Below are 23,374 nucleotides of genomic sequence, written 5' to 3'. Positions count from 1 at the left end.
AATCAAACTAGGGTGAATTTAAAATTCAGGAGAAGAAAAGAAGAAATGGATAGACTAGAGGTGACCTATGGGCCCAGCAGGGGAAATTCAGTGTTCCCTGGACTCGAGGTAGTGGGGGCATCGGTCTCACGGGAAGGATGGCCCCTGCCTGGCTCAGGCTGCAGGCTGAGCAACAGGCCGAAGGGCGCACGCTGCCAACGCTCCGGCGTGCCCACTGCTTTACGAGGCAGCCACCACTGAAACCAGCCCCTCGCGTCAACCCACAGAGTAAGTTTATTCAGAACATTGCCTCACTTTATCTGCATTTGTGCTTTATTAAATCCCAGTGATGGTTCGTGAAGGTCACTTTGGTTTCTCCAGGTCCCAAAACTTCAGTGACTCTCTGTGCAGACTTTTCCATCTCTGCCTTTGTGTTCTCCAGCATGACCTCATCGGCTATCAAGTGCTGGGATTCAGAGAAATGTTTGAAGAAGGGCTTGTTCTAGTGAACTAAATTTGTCTAATCAATTCAGCTCTTAGGAAAACAGATTTTAAAAACTTCCGAAGAAAACCACGTTTGGTTCAATTCTTATTGAGAAACATCTGAAAATACAGCTGACACTTGAACAACACGGGGGTTAGGAGCACAATCCTCCCGCCCACCCCTGCACAGGGGAACACTCCTGTATACCTTCACTCCCGGAATACTTCACTAATAGCCTCCTGTTGGCCAGAAGCCTTACTGGTCAGCAATAACATAATAACACAATTAACGCATATTTTGTATGTTATTTGGATTATATATCGTATTCTCATTGTAATGTAAGCTAGAGAAAAGAAAATGTTACTAAGAGAAAATACACTTCCGGTACTGTGCCGTCCTGTAGTCACTTTCTTAAAAACACATAAGCAAATACATTTTTGGAACAATTCCCTATTAGCTTAGAAATTTATTATTGAAATATATTGGAATAATCCACTTATAAATGGATCCTCACAGTTCAAACCCATGCTGTTCAAGTGTCAGCTGGACGTCGATAAACTTTCCTATTCACTAACTGGAAATACTGAACATTGTTTACTATTTCTTAATGACTTGGATTCTAAATAAAGTTCCTTAGGGTTTTAAGAGAGTGATAAATATAGAGTTAGCAACTTAGAGGAGGATGACATTATTTTCAGCTGGCAGGGGAAGAGGAAAGCCTACCTTGGAGCATAGAACCCAACCTGGAAGGCACAAGTGGATTCGGGCAGGTGGGAGCTGGAGGGACTGGGGCAAAAAGCAGGTCACAAGGAAGTTTTAGGTAGAGAGAACCCACAAAGTATGTAAGTCATAAATTCAGTGGCATGTTTGGCATGGCAGCTGGTCCACATTTTCTGTACTAGTCCAAGCCGGAAGAGAAGTATGAGCCCAGAAAGGTATCACTGGGAGCCTCATATGACAAACAAAGAGTTTAGAGTTTAGATTTTTAACCCATAAGCCGGAGGGAGTCACCGCAGGTGTTCACCTCTAAGAATGCAGACTGAGGAGAGGAATGACATGACCAAATGAGAGGTTTAGAATCATAAAACTCACAGAAATGTTAAGTGGTGTAACACTAATTCCATTCATAATGGACTTCCTAAATGCTTAACACAGTCTAGCAATTTAATCTCACTTTGTAGATAAGTAACAGAGGTATCAAGGGATTAAATAAACTCTACAGGTCAGTGTGACTCCAAAGTCCAGTGATGACAGCCACAGGGAACCCCCGTATCTGTACAAAGGATATAGATACAGATGTGCATCTTCTCTGAAACTAATTTTCACCTTGCAAAGCGCAGAGCAAGAACTCAGCACCCCTGCCTATTCTGAAATGGAAAAGAGAAGTCTAGAAGCTAAAAGGATGGAATAATATCACGGGGCGCTGTCACAGGGATTACATTTTCAGGGGCCATAAAGTGGTTAAATTGTGATGTCGTCTCCCCAGACTGCTGCCTATTAGCCATGGCAGGAATCGGGAACAGTCCTCTGCTTTTAACAAAAACTAGCAATCTAAAGCCAGGAGACCATCATTCTCTGGTTTTGTGATGAGATGATAGGCTTCAAAAATCTATCCAACCAGGGCACACCAGTAGGAAGATGTGTAGGACCTCAACATCACACTAAGTTCCAAATAAGGACTGAGCCACAGGGAGTACTGCTGGGTGGGAAGTTTTGGCTATTCTGACATTTTAAAACAAAACCCTATTTTTTGCTTAAATACCACATGACACTAGGAAAGGCCTGAAAACTGGGGACATTTTTCCCCTCGCTCCATCACGTTGTTTAAGGAAGGACTCCATGGCACACAGTGAAGCAACAAACTGATGATCAAACTCCTCTCCTTTCTCACACTGTAAATATCATTTTCCTCGGTATTGACCTAGCTCTTTGGGTTGAAAATAAGACTATTATTTGAAAAGGAAAAGCAAAATAAAAGAAGACAACTCAGGCTCACCTGGGAGCAGGAGTTAGTATGTTACTTACCTGAAGGTAACAGGCTTGCTCTGCGAGCTTTCTGTGGCCCCCTTCCTGATGGGAGAACTCTGATTTAATTAGGTGAGCTGGACAGAGGGCTCCCCAGAATCCTGACTCTCATCTTAACTGCCACGAGGAACCTGGTGGCTAGCCTTGAGCGCTGCCTGAAGAGGTGACACTTAAAAGTGAATGCTGGAAGCCGCCTTTCCTTTTTTCAAGTCCTGAGTCCTACTTCTTTTTCTTCAAATCTGATTAAAGTATTCCTTCTATTATGCCTTTCCAGAAGGAGGGTCACTAGGAAATCATAATAAGACTACTGGAATCATTTCCACTCCAACAGACTGGATATTAATGAAGGCTTATTCTTGCAATTGAAGAAAGGAACTAATTCATTATGAAAATGGATAACACACATGCATGCTTATCAACCGCCCGTAACATAAATATTTTCATGTGAAAGCTGTGTTTTTATATCCCAAAATTATTTCCAGCATTTGGCACGGAACCAAGGCAATTCAGAATCATTGCCATTTATAGCAAAGTTTAGGAGAGTCATGGGGCACACACAAAAAACGTATACTTGCTCAGCACTTTAAGGCCATGGGGCCAATCAGAATGTCTGTGCAGGAAGGGACTCTGTCTAACTGATATACCAAGCTCTGTGAAAGTGAAAGTCTACATGTTTCCACGGGTATAGCAGGCAAAGCACTAAGACAGCACCGCGGGCAACATAAAATTAGTTTCAGAGAAGACACACATCAACTCCTAAAACTAGGATACCCTCTGATAGACACGCCTAGCTTGTCACTTCACTTGGGGGCACCTGAAGACCAGATGTGACAAAGGAGCAAACTAAAGTCAGGCAGGAGGGTGAACCCCACCTGTATTTGAGAAAACATCTATCTCCCTGGTAGAGACCATTAAGTGGTGGATCCAGAAAACTCCTTTCTCCATCCAACTGAGTTTAAGAAGAAAGTTTTAAATAAAAAAGAAACTTAAGAAGAAAGTTTTAAATAAAAATAAATTAGAAAAATCATGTAATTCAGTGTGGTAACACTGAATTGTTCTTATAAAATCAATTACCATTCCTGCTGTCAGGATCTCAGGAGCTGGATGCAAGACAAAAAAAAAGTACACATGACAGCTGCCACATTGCACAAAAACGATCTACTGGTGATACACACTCCAGGTGCCATGGAAGCGCAAAGGAGAGGAGACAGGAAGGGACTTTTCCTGCAGGCCCTTGAAAATAAGGAAGAGACTCTAATCAGAACCTTACAAGTTCTGATGACAATAAAGCCATTATTCTTCTCCACTCTACTCACTATGACAGAGGCCTGGGTTTTAAAAAAATTTGTTCTGAAAATACAGCATTCACTTTTTCGGAATCTCCTCTGCCCTACTTTTACCCAAAAAGGGTAAAAGAAATAACTTCCAGGGGCACCTGGGTGGCTCAGTGGTTGAGCATGTGCCCTTGGCTCAGGGCGTGATCCTGGGGTCCTGGGATCAAGTCCCGCATTGGGCTCCCCGTTGGGAGCCTGCTTCTCCCTCTGCCTGTGTCTCTGCCTCTCTCTATCTCTCATTAAAATAAATCTTTAAAAAAAAAAAAGAAAGAAAAGAAGAAAAGAAAAGAAAAGAAAAGAAAAGAAAGGAAAGGAAAGGAAAGGAAAGGAAAGGAAAGGAAAGGAAAGGAAAGGAAAGGAAAGGAAAGGAAAGGAAAGGAAAGGAAAAGAAAGAAAAGAAAAGAAAAGAAAAGAAAAGAAAAGAAAAGAAAAGAAAAGAAAAGAAAAGAAAAGAAAAGAAAAGAAAAATAGCCTCCAAACTTTTTGCCAAACTCCCAGTTTGTAGGAAATAAATGAAGGACTCCAAGGGAAACAATCCATCAGAAACATCCTCAATGTGAGGCATTCTCCAAGGCAGGCAGCCTGGTCTCTTTCAAAAGTCAATATCATACAGAATATATAAGAGGATGTTCTAGATTCTAGAATAAAGGGTCATAACATTATTGCAAAGCAACAAACACTGACTGGCTCTTAGTTCAGGGAAAAAAAATGCAGTCATAAAAGTCATTTTGGAGGCAACTGGAGAAATCTGATAATGAACTGAATATCAGATGTCATGAAAAATTAATTTTCATATTTTGAGATTTTATTGTGGTTATATAGATTGTCCTTTTTTAGAAGACAGATGTTTAAGAAAGTAGGGAATACACATCATATTTGCTTACCCCAATTTGCTCAAATTGGTCAGCAATATGCACAGTATATGTATATACCCTCACATCCATACAAACACCTCCCCACACACACACACACACACACATGCAAAGCAAATGCAGCACAATGCTAAGGAATGAATCTAGGCAGTACCTACGTAGATGTTCAGTGTACTATTATTTCTTTTTAAAATTCATTAATTAAATTCTGAGAGAGAGAGAGCACACGTGTACATGTGCACACATGGTGGGGGGCAGGAGAAGGCAAGAGAGGACCCCAGCAGGCTCCACGCTAAGCATGGAGCACGAGGTGGGGCTTGATCTCACCAATAACCCTGCGATCATGACTTGAGCCAAAATCAAGAGTCGGATCCTTACCTGACAGCCACCCAGGCACCCCTGTGTACTATTCTTTCAATATCTCTGTTTGAACGTTTTTATAGTAAAAAGATAGGTGGGGAGCTGGGGGAGAAATGCTGCTAAGACCTTACACAAGTCAAAATAAAGTAAATACGTCTATAGGGAAACTCAAAAGAGTGAAACTCAAAAAAGGAAAGTTCTATATTATTTATCATGTAACCAGCAGAGAGATGTGTAATCAGATGAATAGGTTACTGATTTATCTCTGAAAACTGCTATCACTTTCAGTCTCTCAGATTTGTGGGAGTTTCTACTATAATCTATCCCAGATTTACCATGCAAATAAAAAACATTTTATAACTTAATATGATAATGGAACTGTACGGTTCTGGTTTTCACACTTTGATGCACAGCATGTTGTAAATATAAATGTTCCAAGGTAAGTCAGCCACGAAAGATCAAATAACTTGACATTCACAATTCTCTATCAGAGATACATGGCTGGATTTATGTAAATTTGTGCATTCCTTTGATTTTTCTCATGTTAAATTGTATTTAAATGTCCCCATAATGCTAATAATCACAGCCTCACCATCTCTGAAATACTCTGTGGTACTGAAAATGAAATGGAAACCCTAAAATTAATTTCAGCAATTGAGAAGAGGAAGCAGAGAGATTATTAACTTCACACATTGTGAGGAATAACGTGATACACAGATTTTCACCTTTTCTCACAGCTCCCTACCCTAACCTATACTAAGACTGTGATTTCGAGTGAATTCTGTCACAGATGCCCCAAGAAAGGGCAGATCTGTTTCAACTTTTCAACCACAAAGCTGGTGGCATTTAATGACATTCATCTCTAAAAGCTTGTTATGAAACCACCACTGAAACAATAAGCCACACTAATGCCCCCTTACCTGTGGGGGGATACCTTCCAAGTCCTCCAGTGGATGTCTGAAACCACAAATAGTACTGAACCCTGGATATACTGAGTTTTTTTCCTAGACGTACACACCTGTGATAAGGTTTAACTTCTAAATCAGACACAGTAAGAAATGAAGAGCAATAACTGAGAATGAAACAGAACAATTACAACAATACACTGTAATAAAAGTCATGAGCGTGTGTTCGCTCTTCTCAGAAGATCTTACTGTATATACTCATCCTTCTTGTGATGCAGTGAGGCGATAAAATGCCTATACGATGAGGTGACACGGGGTGGACGACGTAGGCACAGCGACACGGCGTTAGGCTGCTACTGACCTCCTGACAGTGTGTCACAGGGAGGATCGTCTGCCTCTGGAGCGTGGTATGCTGGCGGCTGATACCACGGAGAAAGCACAACTGCAGATAAGGGAGGACGACTGAACTCTGAAATTTGCCTCTAATTCCTGGCTAATAAATGTCACTAAAGGAAAAGAACAAGAGCCTTTACTAGGAGACCCATTCATAAATCAGGGACAATCTAAAATTTAATTTGTGTCAAACATCTCCTCTCAGGCACCCACACAATATGTTCTAACATCCTTATTAATTTTCTTCTGACCCTTCTTCTAAAATGCCTCTCCTGTACTCCAAGGTTATCAGGAGTGTCCTCAAGGGCTGTCCAATCTGCCTTCATTCATCAACGCCAAAAATCAATTATCAAGCCTCAGTATTTTTTCACTTAATCAGTAAAACAGTCTGCACACTCTATTCACGACGCAACCTATCAGGCCTGTGCAGGAGGCATAACTTTGTGTTTTCTCTACCGAAATTTGCCCTTCCACAACTACAGAAAGTGGGGCACATAAATAAAGTCAAGAACAAAGATGGCGCCCAAGGCCATGGCTCCACCCTTCTCTAGAATCAGGGCGGATGGAAATGAGCTTTACCTTCAGCAAGCAGAGTGCTGAGGGTGCTGTTGTTAGAAGACTTACAATGCCATAGACATGGCCAACAAGCACATGAGAAAATGCTCCGCATCACTGGCCATCAGGGAAATACAAATCAAAACCACAATGAGATCCCACCTCACACCAGTGAGAATGGGGAAAATTAACAAGGCAGGACACAACAGATGTTGGAGAGGATGTGGAGAAAAGGGAACCCTCTTGCACTGTTGGTGGGAATGTGACCTGGTGCAGCCACTCTGGAAAACTGTGTGGAGGTTCCTCAATGAGTTAAAAATAGACCTGCCCTACGACCCAGCAATTGCACTGCTAGGGATTTACCCCAAAGATGCAGATGAAGTGAAATGCCGGGACACCTGCACCCCAGTGTTCACAGCAGCAATGTCCACAATAGCCAAACTGTGGAAGGAGCTCGGTGTCCATCGAAGGATGAATGGATAAAGAAGCTGTGTTCTGTGTATACAATGGAATATTCCTCAGCCATTAGAAACCAAATACCCACCATTTGCTTCGACGTGGAGGGACCTGGAGGGTATTATGCTGAGTGAAATAAGTCAATCGGAGAAGGACAAACATTATATGGTCTCATTCATTTGGGGAATATAAAAAATAGTGAAAGGGAATAAAGGGGAAAGGAGAAAGAATAAGTGGGAAATATCAGAAAGGGAGACAGAACATAAAGACTCCTAACTCTGGGAAACGAACTAGGGGGGGTGGAAGGGGAGGTGGGCGGGGGGTGGGGTGACTGGGTGATTGGCACTGAGGGCAGCACTTGATGGGATGAGCACTAGGTGTTATTCTATATGTTGGCAAATTGAACACCAATAAAAATTTTTAAAAAAAGAAGACTTACAATGCAAACGACTTGGATTGGTAAAGAAAAGTCTAGACTTATGAGCTTCTACTCATATCTGTCACAGGAGCTGTTTGATCCTTAGCAAACCACACACACATCTCAAGGGCCTCGGCGAGAAGAGATGACTGGGGTCTTTCGAGGCCTACTCTTCAATTTCCTGATCAAGATATTGAGACCCAAGGAGAATCACTGTCCCTCCTCTTTTGAAGCTGAAACAAAATCCTAGACAACTGGAACCACATCTACACAAAACATCTAACAGTCCTTTCTGCTCAGGGAGATAGGATGCTAGGGGAGAGCTGCTGGTGAGGACAAAAGACACAGGACGCTGGCCTAATCCCTGACGCTTACTACTGCAGCACCAGCACAGTTCCTGAAAGCTAGGGAAGGAAGGAAGCCAATCAAAGCTGGCTGAAAGAACAAACAAATGAGTGAAGTTGTCCTCAGCCTTGCTGGGGCTCTTCCCGGCCGCCAACCACATGTGACAGGCAGCCCTGGACCCCATGTGTGGCCTTTCCTAAGGCTCCCCAAGCAACAAATACCACACTGAATTTAGCAAAATGTGCCATCTCTGCGGTCCTACCCACTGGTCTTTCTCCTGTCTGTCATTTTCTTCCCCTCCCTTTAGTTTTACAATCATTTTTTTGTATCTCCTATAGGTCAAGCTATTTCTAGATGCTAGGCTACCAATACACACGTTAACCTAGCGCGAGGGCCTGTGAAAAGAATGCATGATGCTTTTAGGGCTTCAAGACTCAAAATGAAAAGTAAAAATAAATTTTAAAGTGTATTCCCCCCTCCCCCCAGTACTGGCCTGGGGAGTTCTCCTAATTGAGAAAACTCTAAAAACAGACACCTGCGAAGCACAACCAAATCTGAATGTATGGTTTAAATTTATAAAGGGGGAAAAAAAAAAAAACATTTACAAAGACTTAAACCACAGTCTCTGTGGTTTGTTCTTCAGCTGGAAAGGATTTCTTAGCACTGCAATTACATTTATCATACCAGTGTCCTAGGAGGGGGAAATGACAATGTTCATTCTTATCCCCAGTAAATCCAGTTACAACAACAACAAAAAAAGATGTAACCTAAAGAATGAAGATTATTTGAGTGAATGATCCATATGTCGGTAAAGCATATTCAGGGAAACTAAAACTAATTTTAGATTGTGCTGGTTACTACAACATGGTTGCAAATTACAGAAATGCTGAACGTGTTCTTATGAGTAGCAGAAGTACAAGTGCTTTTAAAACTGCTTTTAAAACATCTTACTTAAAAAGTAGATTCAAAATGTTTTGGACTGGGGATGTCTGGGAGGCTCAGTGGTTGAGCATCCGCCTTCGGCTCAGGGTGTGATCCCAGGGTCCTGGGATCGAGTCCCGCACCGGGCTCCCCACAGGGAGCCCGCTTCTCCCTCTGCCTGTGTCTCTGCCTCTCTCTCCAAGTGTCTCTCAGGAATAAATAAATAAAATCTTTAAGAAAATGTTTTCAACTATATGTCAGAAATTGTACCAAGTTGTTCCTACTCATTTAGTTCTAAAACCTTTCTAATAATAAGAGAAAAAGACACCCGTTCGTTGTAAGAGCTGGAAATGTTTCTAGTTACTGATGAAAACTGCAGTTCTCTTACAGAACTACTTCTTCTCAATGTCACTATTACCCCATAAATTTCCCTTTTCTTTTCAGTAGTGAAGCAAATTGAGAATTCTCTGCTCTTTCATTGCCTCGTTGTTGTGGAGGCAGTTTGGGGAGAAACTTTTATAGCAGACCAAAATATACTTGCCCATCAGTTCCCAATTGACACACAAATTCCACCCATACTTTACATATAGCTTCATCTCAGGACGATCCACTTCTTTTCACAGTAAGTGGTACTTCATAAAACACTATTAAATAGATACCATGTGGTTTCTGACTATAAAATTGTCACCAGACTGAAATGCCATGTTAAAACTAAGAAATAAAATGCTAGGAAGTTCAGAGCATTTAGGAAGAAATCCAAGGGACAAAGTCTCAAAGGACAGAAGCACACAGAGGCACAGTCAAGCAGCCTAACGGGAGGAACGCAGGCTGCAGGGACCCGCAGAGTTCCTATGGTGGCCGAGGGGACTCTGCAGCATCCTCAGAAAGAAAAGAATGGGCACCTCTGTTGTATCAGCAACACAGTCTAGACAGCTGGGCAGATCTGATTCGGGAGATCTGGGTTGGGGGGAGCCTGGGCCCGCCTCTCCCTGTGAGCTCCCAGGTGATGCTGGAACTGCTGGTCCAAGGACCCACCATACCTCGGTGGGGCAAAATCTTAAATAAATTTGTGAAAAAATGAGACTAACGCAGCACGCTGTGGGACGAAATGAGGCTATGTGTGCAAGGAAATTTAGGTTGCCTGGAAGAAAGCCACTCTGTAACTAAAATTACAATTACCCCAGTGGTAAACTGAACAGACCATAATTTAAATGTCTTAATTATCCTTATGTTTTTTTAAGTCCCGTTGCCTAGAATTTCAGAGTCGTACAAACTTTGGATAAAGTCACAGACAGATTAATTTTTTTTTTACTAACAAATGCAATGTTTATCTAATCTCACGCGGTCTTTCTGAGAGTTAACATGAATTTCTAATAAAAGGCATGTGTTTCCCCTGAGATATTGGAAATTGGTTACCATAGTTTCTACATTTCTTCTTTCTTGTTTAGGCTAAACATTGGTTTCTTCAATTATCCTTTGACTAATAAGGCTTTGTTTTGTTTTGTTTTGAAGTAGGCTTTAAGCCCAGTGTGGATCCCAACGTGGGGGCTTGAACTCACGACCCTGAGATCAAAAGTTGGATGCTGGGCAGCCCGGGTGGCTCAGTGGTTTAGCGTCACCTTCAGCCCAGGGCATGTTCCTGGAGACCCGGGATCGAGTCCCACGTCGGGCTCCCTGCATGGAGCCTGCTTCTCCCTCTGCCTATGTCTCTGCCTCTCTCTCTCCCTCTGTGTCTCTCATGAATAAATAAATAAAATCTTTAAAAAAGAAAGTTGGATGCTTAACAGACTGAGCCACCCAGGCACCCCTGATTAATAAGACTTTGATTCCACTGTTTTAGTTGGTTGCTCTACTTAAAAACTCAGTGTATAGGTCTACATGTATCACCCTCTTCTTTACTATTTACTATTTCTTTACTATTAAAAATCTATAAAATAACAACGAATAGAAACATAATAATATTAGTTTGCATTTCCTGGATGTTTAGTACCTGTCAAATACTGAGCTTTAGGTGGATTCTTCCTTTAAATCTCCCAGCATCTTTTTCACATCCCCATTTTGCATTATAGGAAAATAGGGCCCAGAAAGATTAAGGAACTTGCCTGAGGCCACATAGCTAGCAAATGGCCAGGTCAGGATCTGTATAAGAAGAAGAAGAAACTTCAAAGGTCAGGTCCTTAACTACTATTTATATCATCTCCAAAAAAAATACCCAGAAAATATTCTTCTCTATAAAGGGAAAATGCACTATGTAAAAAATCACTTTCTTGACTCCATGCAGCTTAAAAATCTTGGTTTGTTTATATATATATATATTTATATATATATATATTTACATATTTACATATTATATATATATATATATATATATATATATATATATATATATATATCGGTTGAAATGTTAATAAGTAACACAAATAAAAGGAAAAAATTAAAGTCAAAAGTTTGTAGGAATCCAGGGATGCCTGGGTGGCTCAGTCGTAAAGCACCTTCCATTCAAGTAATGATCTCAGGATCCTGGGATCAAATCCTGCATCCGGCTCCTGACTCAGCGGGGAGCCTGCTTCTCCTCCTGCCTGCCTCTCTCCCTGCTTGTGCGCTTGCACACTCGCTCTCTCTCTCTCTCTCTCTAACAAATAAATACATAGAATAAAATCTAAAAGTTTATAGGAATCCAGTCAGATCAAATCACATCGCGAACACCTGCTCTATGAAACAGAAGAGAAACCTAGGGGGGGTTCATGACCTTGAGTTGCCTAGAATCTAAAAACTGGATGTCCTGCCCAGAAGCGGGTACTGACAGTTACACGTGCAGCCAGGAATCCGAAGCCACTTTTGGAGCCAAAAGCTCACGAGTGGCTTCTGATTTAGAAGCTTTCCATATGGAAGAGTGGAAGGTAGGTGAGAGACACAGAAGGTGGACAAAACTACCCTCCCCTATCCCCAACCAAGACCTCCAGCGCATGATATAAATCACTGACTTAATTTGGCAATAAAAATGTCCTGGTACAGCGAAATCAATCCATTCTTTCGCATTTGGCCAGGAGTCTCACTGGCTGTGTTTCTTTAGCATCCAGAAAAGAGCAGAATATTAGTGCTTTTTAACTTAGCTGGTGGAGGAGGGGCACAGGGTTACAGCAAACGTCACCAACACCTTTAAAACAGAGGAAGCTACTAGAATGGACTTGCCTCTGTAGCTGTCAGAATGAAAGGCCAAAGGTGAGACTTGATAGACTTTTAAAAGATAAAGAAGAGCTTTGTGATTTTATGACGTTCAGTCTTTGGAGAATCTGTAGCAGGATATTCCTTGAGATCGCCGCTAACAGACACGCTGGATGCTTCTGGCTTTGATCAACACGGATTTCTTGGGAATATATTTTTGAGAAATGTCTTAGGTTCCCAGCTCCACCCTTGACTAAACGAAACTGTCGTTTGTTTTCTTTCTGAGACAGCGAGTCTCTGCGGGGTGAGCTGTTGGGAGAGCTGGGGTAGAGGGTAGAGCCTTTCTCCCTGAGCCCGACCACCTTGGTGAAGGCCTTGACATCACTGACCGTCTAATTCCATTGCACACCACCACGCTCATCCCCCCGTTAGCACATCTAACAGAGCTCAGAAGCAATCTCTGGGCCCCTAGAAAGATGAAATGATAGAAAAGATGAGAGCAACAACTGTTCTCCCATTGGTGGAAAAGCCTGGTAACGAGGGTCCTTTGTGTCCTACAACACACTCGGATGTTTAGAACTGCTGGGGTCCCGTGAAATGAGCAGCTTTTTGCTCAGACCCTCCACTTTCTTAAAAAAAAAAAAAAATTTTTTAATTATGATTTCTTTAGGATTGTATAAAGGAAGGGCAACCACATTGTGGGAAGGAGGAGAAAACAAAAAGGAGTACGTGGGCATGAAAGGGTGGCAGGAGGGTGGGTGGAAAACTCTGAAGGGCTAAGCGGCCCTCGGTGGTGATTTCTGCCCTCCGCGTTGTTCAGTGCAGGGGAACAGAGAAGGGCATAGACTGGGGTCCCTGAAAGGGCCGCTGCACCCCCGTAGAACTGCCCATTCTTGGGTGCTTCAGATTGCTCGCATCTAATACGGGAATGATCCTGAGAGTACCTTGCCTTGTAGGACTTCCGTGAGGCTCGGGTGAACTAACAAACCCCCTGTGCCTGGAGCCCGGCGTGGCACGGGCATGCGTTTGGGGGGTGCAGCAAGTCTCACCACACCGCCCTCGCTCAGTTCCCATCCCCAGATCCTGTGGGCCCACTGCCTCCACCCCAACTCCCAGATCCCTTTGGTGTTACTGCTGTTTTGCCATTTATTTCTGTCCCTGGCCCCCCAGCCCCGCCACACCTCCCTTTAAGCCCTTTCCTATGACGCTCCTGGCTCAGTCAGTGCTGTATTCCACAAGGGTTGGGGGGCAGGGGGTGAGAGGCAGGAGGCAAAAGCTCCCTAGCTGCAGTGGGGTCCATTAAGGCAATGAAAGAGACAAGGAGGCCGAAGGACCCACCAAAACCCCACCTGCAAGTTTCTAAACGTCAGGAAGGAGATGGCACACGAACCCACTCGCCAGCACAACAGCGCCACGGGGGGGGGGGGGGTGTTTTACTTGATTGCATTAATCTCGTGAATGCCAGACCCACTGGCAAAGCAATCTAGAAGCTCAGTCAGTGATCCATGTATTAACAAAAGAAGAAGTTCCAGCTGTACACTTCAGTATCTGAGGCATCACTATACTGCTACTGCTGCTGCTAGTAATAATAATAATAATAATAATTAATAATAATAATAATAATAATAATAATAATGAAGGCCTAACGTCAGCCCTTGTGCACAAATTCTCTTTCCTAGAGCTTCATTAGAAATGACCCAGCATGGCTCAGCGGTTTGGCACCTGCTTTCAGCCCAGGGCGTGATGCTGGGGTCCCAGGATTGAGTCCCGCGTGGGGCTCCCTGCATGGAGCCTGCTTCTCCCTCTTCCTGTGTCTCTGCCTCTCTCTCTCTCTCTCTCTCTCATGAATAAATAAATAAATAATTTTAAAAAAAAAGAAAGAAATGACCCAGCACTGGAAACTGGAATTTTTACCAATTCCCTTGTGCTCTGCTCCTCTTTGGTAGAACGAGCTTTGGCCCTAAAGCTCGGTCCTTTCCAATGTCACTGAAATGCGTTTAAGCCCTCCGATCTTGGTCCACTGCGTGTCAGAGATGTTTCTCTGGCGACATTAGGTCCCATCATCATGTCTGCACTAATTAATCCACATCTTAACAGCATCGATAATGGCAAAAAAAAAAAAAAAAAAAAAAAAAGGAAGGCACTCTCCTCTTGGTCTCACAAACGAGCTCGTCTTCCAAGCCCGGCTGCAAATATAAATTCACAGGTCATTTATCAATCTTACAGATTTGTCCCAGATCAAAAAGTAAGTGTCCCCAGTTCCAATGTCAGTGCCTCTGGAGCACAAAGCAGTGTGCACTACCCCTACGTGCTGGCATTACAACACAGCGCAGAACCCTTTATGTTTTGCTATCGTTATTTCAACTTCTGTTTAAGGTGCAAGGGGCAAATTACACTCTGTAGGATTTCATATCCCATTCTGATAATAGAGGATTCCAGTAAGAAGGTAAGAAAGGGGCCCTATAAGAAAAAGTAAAATAACCAGTGCTCTTTTTATTAGTTTACATTTTTAGATACATCCATAGTCAGGTTATACTTTGATTACAGGTGATAGAAGTCATTTTAAAACTCTCTCTTGGGGATCCCTGGGTGGCTCAGCGGTTTGGCGCCTGCCTTCGGCCCAGGGTGTGATCCTGGAGTCCTGGGATCGAGTCCCACATCAGGATCCCCGCATGGAGCCTGCTTCTCCCTCTGCCTGTGTCTCTGCCTCTCTCCCTCTGTGTCTCTCATGAATAAATAAATAAAATCTTTTAAGAGATTAATTAAAATAAAATAAATAAAATAAAATAAAATAAAAGTTGGAGACTAAGAAGAGGCACCTGGATGGCTCAGTCGGTTAAGTGGACGACTCTTGGTGTCCGCTCAGGGTTGTGAGATCAAGCCCCGCGCTCGGCACGGAGTCTGCTTGAGATTCTCAATCCCTCCCTCTGTCATCCCCACTTGTGCCCTCTCTCCTTCTCACTCTAAAATAAATAAATAAATCTTAAAAAAAAAAATGGGAGACAGGAGGACGGGAGTCTAAGAAAGGAACAAATGCCATTAAAAAATAATAATAATAAAAAGCCGTGGGCTAGTAACGTTCAGGCCAAAATGCTTCAAGAGCTTCCCCTGTCCCACACCCCACTTGCCTGAGGGGTTTCAGCCCAGGAAGCCAGTCTCCAGACCTGCCTTTCTGAGGGATGGACCCATTACACAGCAAACTACACAACGTTGTATTATTTCGATGTTCACATGGCTCAGGTACATCAGGACAAAGTGGGCAGCTGCCTTTCAATGAGTCTGCAGAAAAACGGACTCTGAAAGGCATGAAGGTGGTGAAAAGTGGTAAGGTAATTCAGGGAAGAAACTAAAGGGTATTTACTCTGTTGTGATCATGGAGGTGTTATCACCTCTTTATTGTTCACATCATCAGGTCGATAGTGAACTCCCCAAAAAAGGAGCCAGCTTTATCCTCTATTCAACTCAGCCGGGAAAAGTGATTAACACAGAGAAAGATCATCTTCTTTTTTTCTCCCCCTCACTAGTGACAAAGTGAGCATATACAGAATCACCATTCCCAACAGAGAAAAAATAAGCATGGGCCTAAAAAGACACAGCGCATTATCAATCCACCTAATATTAGTGTCTCGTTCTGCAGGGTTCTAAAAAGCCACCTTTCACTATGATTCCTATTTCTCTGATGAGTTAAAAAAAAAAAAAAAAAAAGATCACGGATGACAAGCGACGGTCCAGGCTAGAGTTAAGCTGTGTTCCATGGGTTCCTACCCAGGGGCGGTCCAGCCTGCAAGTGCTGCCCCATAATTAGACGCTGCTGTCAAGCACATGACGACACTCCTGCTCGGCTGAGTCAGCTGAACCAGGTTTCAAAAGAACAGTCCTTTGGCCTATTTTGGTTTTATTCCAAGGTCTACATATAAATTCCAACAGACGCAGCCCCTGCCCTGCCCACAGCACGCCCCCCACCCACACACCTGGGAAAATCATGCTCTGCAGGAGGCAGTGAGCTGCTTTCGGCGGCATATGGTTTTCCCTGCAGAGCTGGGGAAGGCAGTGTGGCCCCTATCAGTTAAAACCATCAACAACCCTAAGAGAAGGCCAACCCCTGCTCCCCCCGGGAGACCTCCCCCACAGCGTGCTCCCCTGTCCTTTCAGCAGGAGGGCCACGGCCCTGCTTCCACCTGCTTCCACCTCCATCTAACTGCATCTAACGCAGGTGTGGCCCAATCCGACCCAGTGACTCCGAGGGGTCCCGCAGCCCAGCCACCACCCCATTTCAGTGCTCAGCCGAGTCCCCAGGACCCAGCACAGTCATTTTGGAGATTAAGAGATCTGAAAACCAAGGAGAAAGACAACGGTTCTTCCGGCTGCAACGCTGGTTCTTACGGTCCAGAAAGGCGATCAGAATGCAGCCAATTGTTAATCAGAGGAGACAAAGACTCTTTTACTGTTTGTACATGAACCAGGCTCCAGTCTTCATATTTTCCTCCCCATTTTAATGAGATCCTCCAGCTGCTACTAATGTGTCATCCTTTTTGCCTCGGCGATGCCCTAAAAACAGCAGTGTTTACACAAGGTGGCACCCATGCCTGGGAACTGTCGGGGAAGCAGGGCCATTGTCTGCACGGGAAGCTTCTGAGGCCGGGCACAGTGGTATGATGTCATGGAGACTTTTATGCTACGTGGGCGCCACAGAGCACACATCCTTTCTGTTCTTCCAAATTAAACACAGACAGCTATGGTTCAATTTGATTTTTTTTAAAGCCAACCGCAGCCGGGAGATTGGAAGTTAAGGCTTCCTCTCCACACCTCGTGCATCTCACTGCTGGAGGAGGATTCCGAGGGATACCGCATGTGCATGTGGTTATAAAGGGATGGAATAAAAAGACTTGGGTTTGTATTTCAGCCTAAGGCAGAGACTCCATCTCTGGAAACAAAAAGCAAAGCTATTGGGGGCCGTGGCGGGGGGAGTGGGGTTCCCTTTCCCGCCTCCACCCTGCTGCATCCACAAAGGCTATGCCCTGGGGCAGGACGGAGGAGGCACCCAGAGCTCTTGGTCTCCCACCAACCCTAACCGTCAGCAGCCTGGAGGGTGGGGAGAGCTCAGAACTACCACCTGACATCAGCCCAGGATGTGATTTCCTTTTGCTCCTTCCTTGCTTTCTTGCTGTTTCTTTTCTTCTGCTTCTGCCTTTAGAGATGCCAGGAAACAGCTCCCTGGTGATAAAGAAACTGCTTGCAGCAGCACTTTGCCGTAAGGACCCCAAAACCTTCTCTCACTCATTTCACCAAAGCTGGCTGCTGTGCTGCCATCCATCAGAACGCAGTCATCTTATTCATTCACTTTCAACATTACTGGGTATTCATTCTGGTCGGCGGAATTTTGAGATGGCCCCCAAGATATCTGTTCCCCTCACCCCGTCGTCTACACCCTGTATAAGCCTCTTCCCTTGACTGCTATTACGATGGGATGTCATCACTCCCATAATTACGTTACCTTACACAGAAGGAGGCTTTTGCAACAGTAATTAAGTTCCCCAACTGGTTGACTGTGAGTTCATAAACAGAGGCCCGACTTCACCAGGCAATGCTTTTTTCAAGAAGGACTGGAACTGGGACCCTCTCTTAAAGAAAAAAAAATCTATGGGTTCTATGATTTCTACAGCCACAAGGAACTGAATTCTGGCAAGAGTCTCCTGAACTTGGACGAGGACTCAGCCTCAGATAAGAGCAGCCCTAGCCAACACCTTGATGACAGTCTTGTGAGACCCGAGTCAGATGACCGCCAAGCGGTGCCCTTAACTCCTGGCCCAGGGAAACTGGGAACAATAAGTGTTACGTTGCTTTAAGTAACTACGTTTTTTTTTTTGGTGGCGGTGTCTTTTTTTTTTTTTTTTTGTGGCGGTTTCTTATGAAGCAATGGAACACTAACACAAATGCCTAGGGCTGTGCTGGGATGCTGAGGACAGAGAAGTAAAGAACATAATACAACGAATGTCGCAATAATAAAGGGAAAGTACAAAATTCCATGGGACCATGAGGGAGCCTCTACTTCTGGCTGGTGTGCATGTTGGGGAGGGGGGGAGGTCATGCTGAGAACATCCAAAGAGAAGCAGCATGCTCCCCAATTTTTCAAGGGGCACCAAATTTGACCACATTTAAAACTCAAAACCTTGGGCACCTGGGTGGCCCCATGATGGAGCATCTGCCTTCAACTCAGGTCATGACCCCGGGGTCCCGGGATCGAGTCCTGTGTCGGGCTCCCTGCATGGAGCCTGCTTCTCCCTCTGCCTGTGTCTCTGCCTCTGTGTGTGTGCGTGTGTGTGTGTGTGTGTGTGTGTGTGTCTCAGGAATAAATAAATAAAACCTTTAAAAAAACAAAAACAAAACAAACATGCTGCTATGCGTGAGAACCTCACTACAAGTGCCTTTCAGTTCTTGTTTCTCTGGCTTAGGGAGACATGACATGAACACAAGGCCCATGGCAAATGTCTACTCCAGATGGATTTCCCTTGGTCACCAGCACGCCTCAAAGCTGCCACTTTCTTTGGCCATCATCAGCATATGCCTCAGGAATGCCGACTAAGTCCAATGTCTGTCCAGGCTGAACACAGGACGCAAACCCACTGCCAAAAATAAAAATGCATCCTAAAGTCAAATATTAGTTACTCTCAGATGATGTGCTGTTTTGTATCATTCCGGCCAGGGCTTTCCTCCTTCACTCCTGCTCATCATGTTCATTCCCTCTGAATTTCCCAAAGCCCTCCCTCCCTACTCTACCAGAGGCAGGAGCTCAAGGGCTCAGTAGCCAGCTTCATCTTTGGTTTCAGCCAAAAAGAGCTCCCTGCATGCATTTTGTGAAAAAGTCAAGCAGAAAGAATATATGATGTACTTCTATAAATCAAGCACGTTTCTGTGTCCCTCGATTCAGGTCAAATGGACCAAGGTGCACCCATCTCACAGCTTTTGGCTTTGCAGATTAATGTGATGGTGCCATGTCTCCTTCAACTCAGAGAACCTTCTGTGTGCAGAGTATAGGGAGGAAAAGCCCTCCAAGCATGGTTCTAGCACCCTAACCACAAGGCCGAGTAATAATGCTTTATTTAGATGGTGGGGTCCACACCTCACAGCTGTGTGAAGCTAAGCCACATGGTAGGCAACTCCACCAGAGTTTGGAGGGCATAGCTGAGCTTCAACTTCACCCCTCTAAGATCATTAACCTGCAGCAGAGGACACACTTCGTCGTGCAGGTGATGACGGGGTCAGGGTGGGGGGGAAGCAGCAGCACAGAGCCTCCCAGCAGTTCTAGGCTCCCTGAGGTCAGTCAGAGCCAGGAGCCTGTCAAGGATTTCCGCCTCAGACAAGAAGGTGGCTCTAGTCCATCGGGCATATTTTGGTTTGATCTTTTCAGTAATCTCACCCGCTTCCACTGGCCAAAAAGAACCTGTTATTCTAACAGTCAAAAAATGTACTTGTAAATATTTAATGTAAATCTCATCCCTAAAACTAACCAGAATCTTTTATCATTCCTGCTGCCAAAAAGAATTTTGCTGGCTGAATTTATCCAAACAAACAAGGAAAAGATGAAGAAAGGCCAATAAATATCCCAGACACCAAAATGGAAAAAAAAAAAATTAATTCCAAGCAACCAAAGGTAAACAAGTGAGTGTTTATCATCACCAGTTTTAAGTTACTTGGTTGACTTTCTAAAATCTTTTAAATCGTTGGCGTTTGTTTGCCTTCCTTTTAAAAACTTTAGGACACGCACAAAATTGGTTTATATGTTTGAGGAGACGAAATAGTTGCAATAGAAACGCTTTAAAAAGCAGGAAGGGGGACCCATAAGTATTTTAAGTCTTCAAATGGATGAAGAGAAGAAGGTGCCCCATTGATCCATCAACCATACGAGGTCAGAAAATGCCACTACCCCCTGCCACCCAGAAGAGCCTCCCCTGGTTCTTTCCCTGCGTGTCACTCATCACCATTGGTCCAGCCTCTTCTCCACCAGACTAACTGGCGGCTTCATGAAGGCGGATACCACGCTCATTCTACGACTATATATGAAGCATCCAGCCTGGAGCCTGGCATTCATGGACTTGTCCACTTTATTCATTTGTTGAGCTCAAATATTTACTAAGATCCTACCATGGGCTAGACATGGCCATGGGAATGAGGAATACTAGTTACGAGAGAAAAAGAAGAACAAGGTGTCTATCAGCATTTGATGATGGAAGGAGAGATCGACAAAAAAGCAGCAAACAAAAAAGAAACTAATAATGATAGCTAACAGTTCCTGAGTGTTTCTCATAGGCCAGGCACTCTGTGTTTGTTCCTTAGACATTCAACTTCCAAAAGCCTTCTGAAATAGGTACTGGGTAGGGCTTTCCAAGTGACTTCTCCAAAGCCAATAGGCAGAAAAGGAGGAACCCCAACTTCGAATGCTGTGAACGCGGTTCGGAGCCACTGTGCACACCCCATCACCTGATCTTCAGGCCCACTACCTGAATAGCTACCATGGTTCTAAACCCCTTGGAATGTCACAGCAAAAAAGAGATGGAAGCCAGTGGCAGAGCCATGGTGATCCGGGCACTCTGGTATTTCGTTCTGGGAACGCTCTCAGATCATCCACATTCTAAGGGGCTCAACAGCCCTGGGAGATGACACACCTGGAGCACTTAGAGAAAACCCAGTGCCCACAGCCAGCGCTTCTCAAATACCCAGAGCACAAAAGACCACGTGTGGAAGACAGAGTTGGCGTCCATCACTCAAAAATCTGCACTTGAGCCTCTTCTGGCGCTCAGACTAACACGCATCGCTGTGAATACCACTGACAACTGTTCTCTTGGCATGTAGCAGACTCAACAGAAACGCTCTGCAGAGAGGAATGAGAGTGGAGGACAAATTCCAAGATCCAGGAACCAGACCCGATGCAGACCTGTCTTCCCATCGCCCTAGGTAAGCACCATTAGCTATAATTCTGTCCCTGAGAAAGGTGATAAGAGGTGGGGAAGCAGGCTGACCAGAGTAGGCTAACAACACAGCAACCTAAAACTTTGAACAGAAATCCTAAGTCATCTTCTCCCATCTTTTAACTTTTAATTTTAATATTAGACATTCCTGCTCCACTATGGTACAAGTCAGGAAGGGCATAAAGTACATCTCCCAAGATAAACATGTTTTATCTGGGGTTGCCAGGCCATTCAAGACTCAATGCCACCCCATCTTTGCTCTTCTGTCGTCTCTTTTAAAAATCTAACTACTTTGTGGCTTCCACCCTTCCCTACTGGAAGAGGCCTTAGCTGCTCATGCTTCTCCAACAGAATAAGGGAATGTTTGTGCTTTTCAATCAACCTATAACTAATTGAAAAGTTTCACTAATATATAGCTAGGCCTTGGAGAGAATAAAAAAAGAAATAAAAGGCCCTGTTGAGAATTAAAGAAATATAGGTGGAGTTGCTCATGCACAGAGCCGTGCATCTCTAGGGGCAGAAAGACCTGGTTTAATTTTGATGTCTCCGCTTATCAGCTCTGTGACCCGGAACAAATTATTTAAATTGAGCCTCAGTGTTGGAGACCATAAATCGAATTTTTAGCACTGGTGTAAAAAATCATGTGAGGAAATGAGCTGACCTCCTCTCTGCCATGCCCTTAGTAAAGGTGCAGGAAATGTCACTTTTCCTTTCTTTTCCAGCATCTTCAAGGAGTTTGCAAGGAGTCAGTAAAGAGTAAGATGTGACCCCTCAAGTCAACCTGGGTTTGAATCTGTTTCCCTGCTTAGGGCTTGGACATTTCTCTCTGAGCCTCGATTTTCTCATCTGCCAAATGAGGAGAAAACATATACTTATGTCCTGACATTGTTTGGAGAGGATTGGTTGAGAAAAGCCACCTGACATGCACAGCACAATACCTGACTCAATAGATAAGGCAATTATCATTCTTACTGTTATGAACTGGAAAGAAAGGGTAAAGTTAAAGAATAATTGAGGGACAACTGGATCAGACCTGTTTCAGACCCACCTGAACCACCTGTTTCAGACCCAAAGTCTGAGAAGTTCGGAAAGGACAGAGGTGCACAGGGAGTGGGGGGCTGGGATTGGGGCCATCCCAGAAGAGGCCAGAGGTAAGATTTGACAGGCACCGGAGTACTGGAGGGTTTTTTTTTTTATTATTATTGTTTTGTTTTCTGTTTTTATTTTATTTGGCAAATGCAGAGAGGAGAGCAAAGGTATGATCAAAGGCAAAGTGGAGGCGCTTAACCCAGAACATATGGGGACAGCACAGGAAAAGGCAGCTGGAGCCCCAGGGGCCGTGGGGAGGGTGTGAGGCAAAGCCAGTGGGATAAGCAGGGTGGCGCCAGATGCCAGAGGCCCATCAGCTCTGCCGGCAGGCAGCTGACCCGGGTGGGCAGGCAGGAGAGAGCGGCGGGAGGAGGCCGGCAGGGGCCGGGCACAGCTGTGACGCAGGACCTCCAAAGGGCAGGCCACCCCCAGTGCTACAGGCGACAGCCAGGGAAGAGCCACCGTGCTCTACGTCCTCCGGGAAAAGGTGGTTCTTTCTAAAGGACCATGTGCTTGGTGGGAAAGGCAAACGCTTTAGAGTCAGACAACTGAGATTCAAACCCTGGCTCCTCCGTTTCCCAGGTGGGGATCTCGGGTAAACTGCTTAATCTCGAGGAGCCTCAGTTCCTGTACTTGATGGCATTTCAGGTAAGTGACACCTACCCCACAGGCAGGTGAGCAGGATGGGAGTCTGTCTGCGTGGTGTCTGGTGCCCGAGAGGTGCGCAACCAAGGCCTGCTGGGCCTTGGGCCTCATAAACCAACATCATCATCCCAGTGGTCCTAGAAAACCTGACTCAGCAGTGTTTACCATCACTAAAATAAAATGCCACTTATAAGTAAATTAGAACAGTTTATTAGCATGACTATATAGACCATTAACAAGCAGTTTCAAAAGAGAGAAAATGGAGATCAAAGGATCTGTCCACTACGATAGAAATAATCAGTCTTCTAACAGTAGGCAATGATACAGCCGTAAAGCCCCAATTATTCTGGGCTTTAGAGCAGTCTGTCAATCAGGGATACAGAGCGAGCGTGCGGAGAACTAAAACAAATGTGGCAAATGGTCTACATTCTAAGGTGCATAACGGGTCTACTTTACCAAGGT

General features: G+C 44.4%; 1 protein-coding gene and 1 long non-coding RNA gene across 5 annotated transcripts in view; both read right to left on the bottom strand.

Moving 5' to 3' along the window:
* Window positions 1–23,374, bottom strand: part of LRCH1 (leucine rich repeats and calponin homology domain containing 1) — a 200,531-nt gene that overhangs the window by 164,151 nt on the left and 13,006 nt on the right. The window lies entirely within an intron of this gene.
* On the bottom strand, window positions 295–4,005 carry LOC144288062 (uncharacterized). Its single transcript, XR_013356017.1, has 2 exons — window positions 3,563–4,005; window positions 295–445 (listed from the first exon to the last, which is right to left on the bottom strand). It is a non-coding gene; the product is annotated as an uncharacterized LOC144288062 (long non-coding RNA).

This window comes from Canis aureus, chromosome 17 (genome assembly GCF_053574225.1).
Source record: "Canis aureus isolate CA01 chromosome 17, VMU_Caureus_v.1.0, whole genome shotgun sequence".
Classification (NCBI taxonomy): Eukaryota; Metazoa; Chordata; class Mammalia; order Carnivora; family Canidae; genus Canis; species Canis aureus.
Note: the sequence above shows the minus strand (reverse complement) of the source record. Positions and strands in the feature narration are given on the sequence as shown.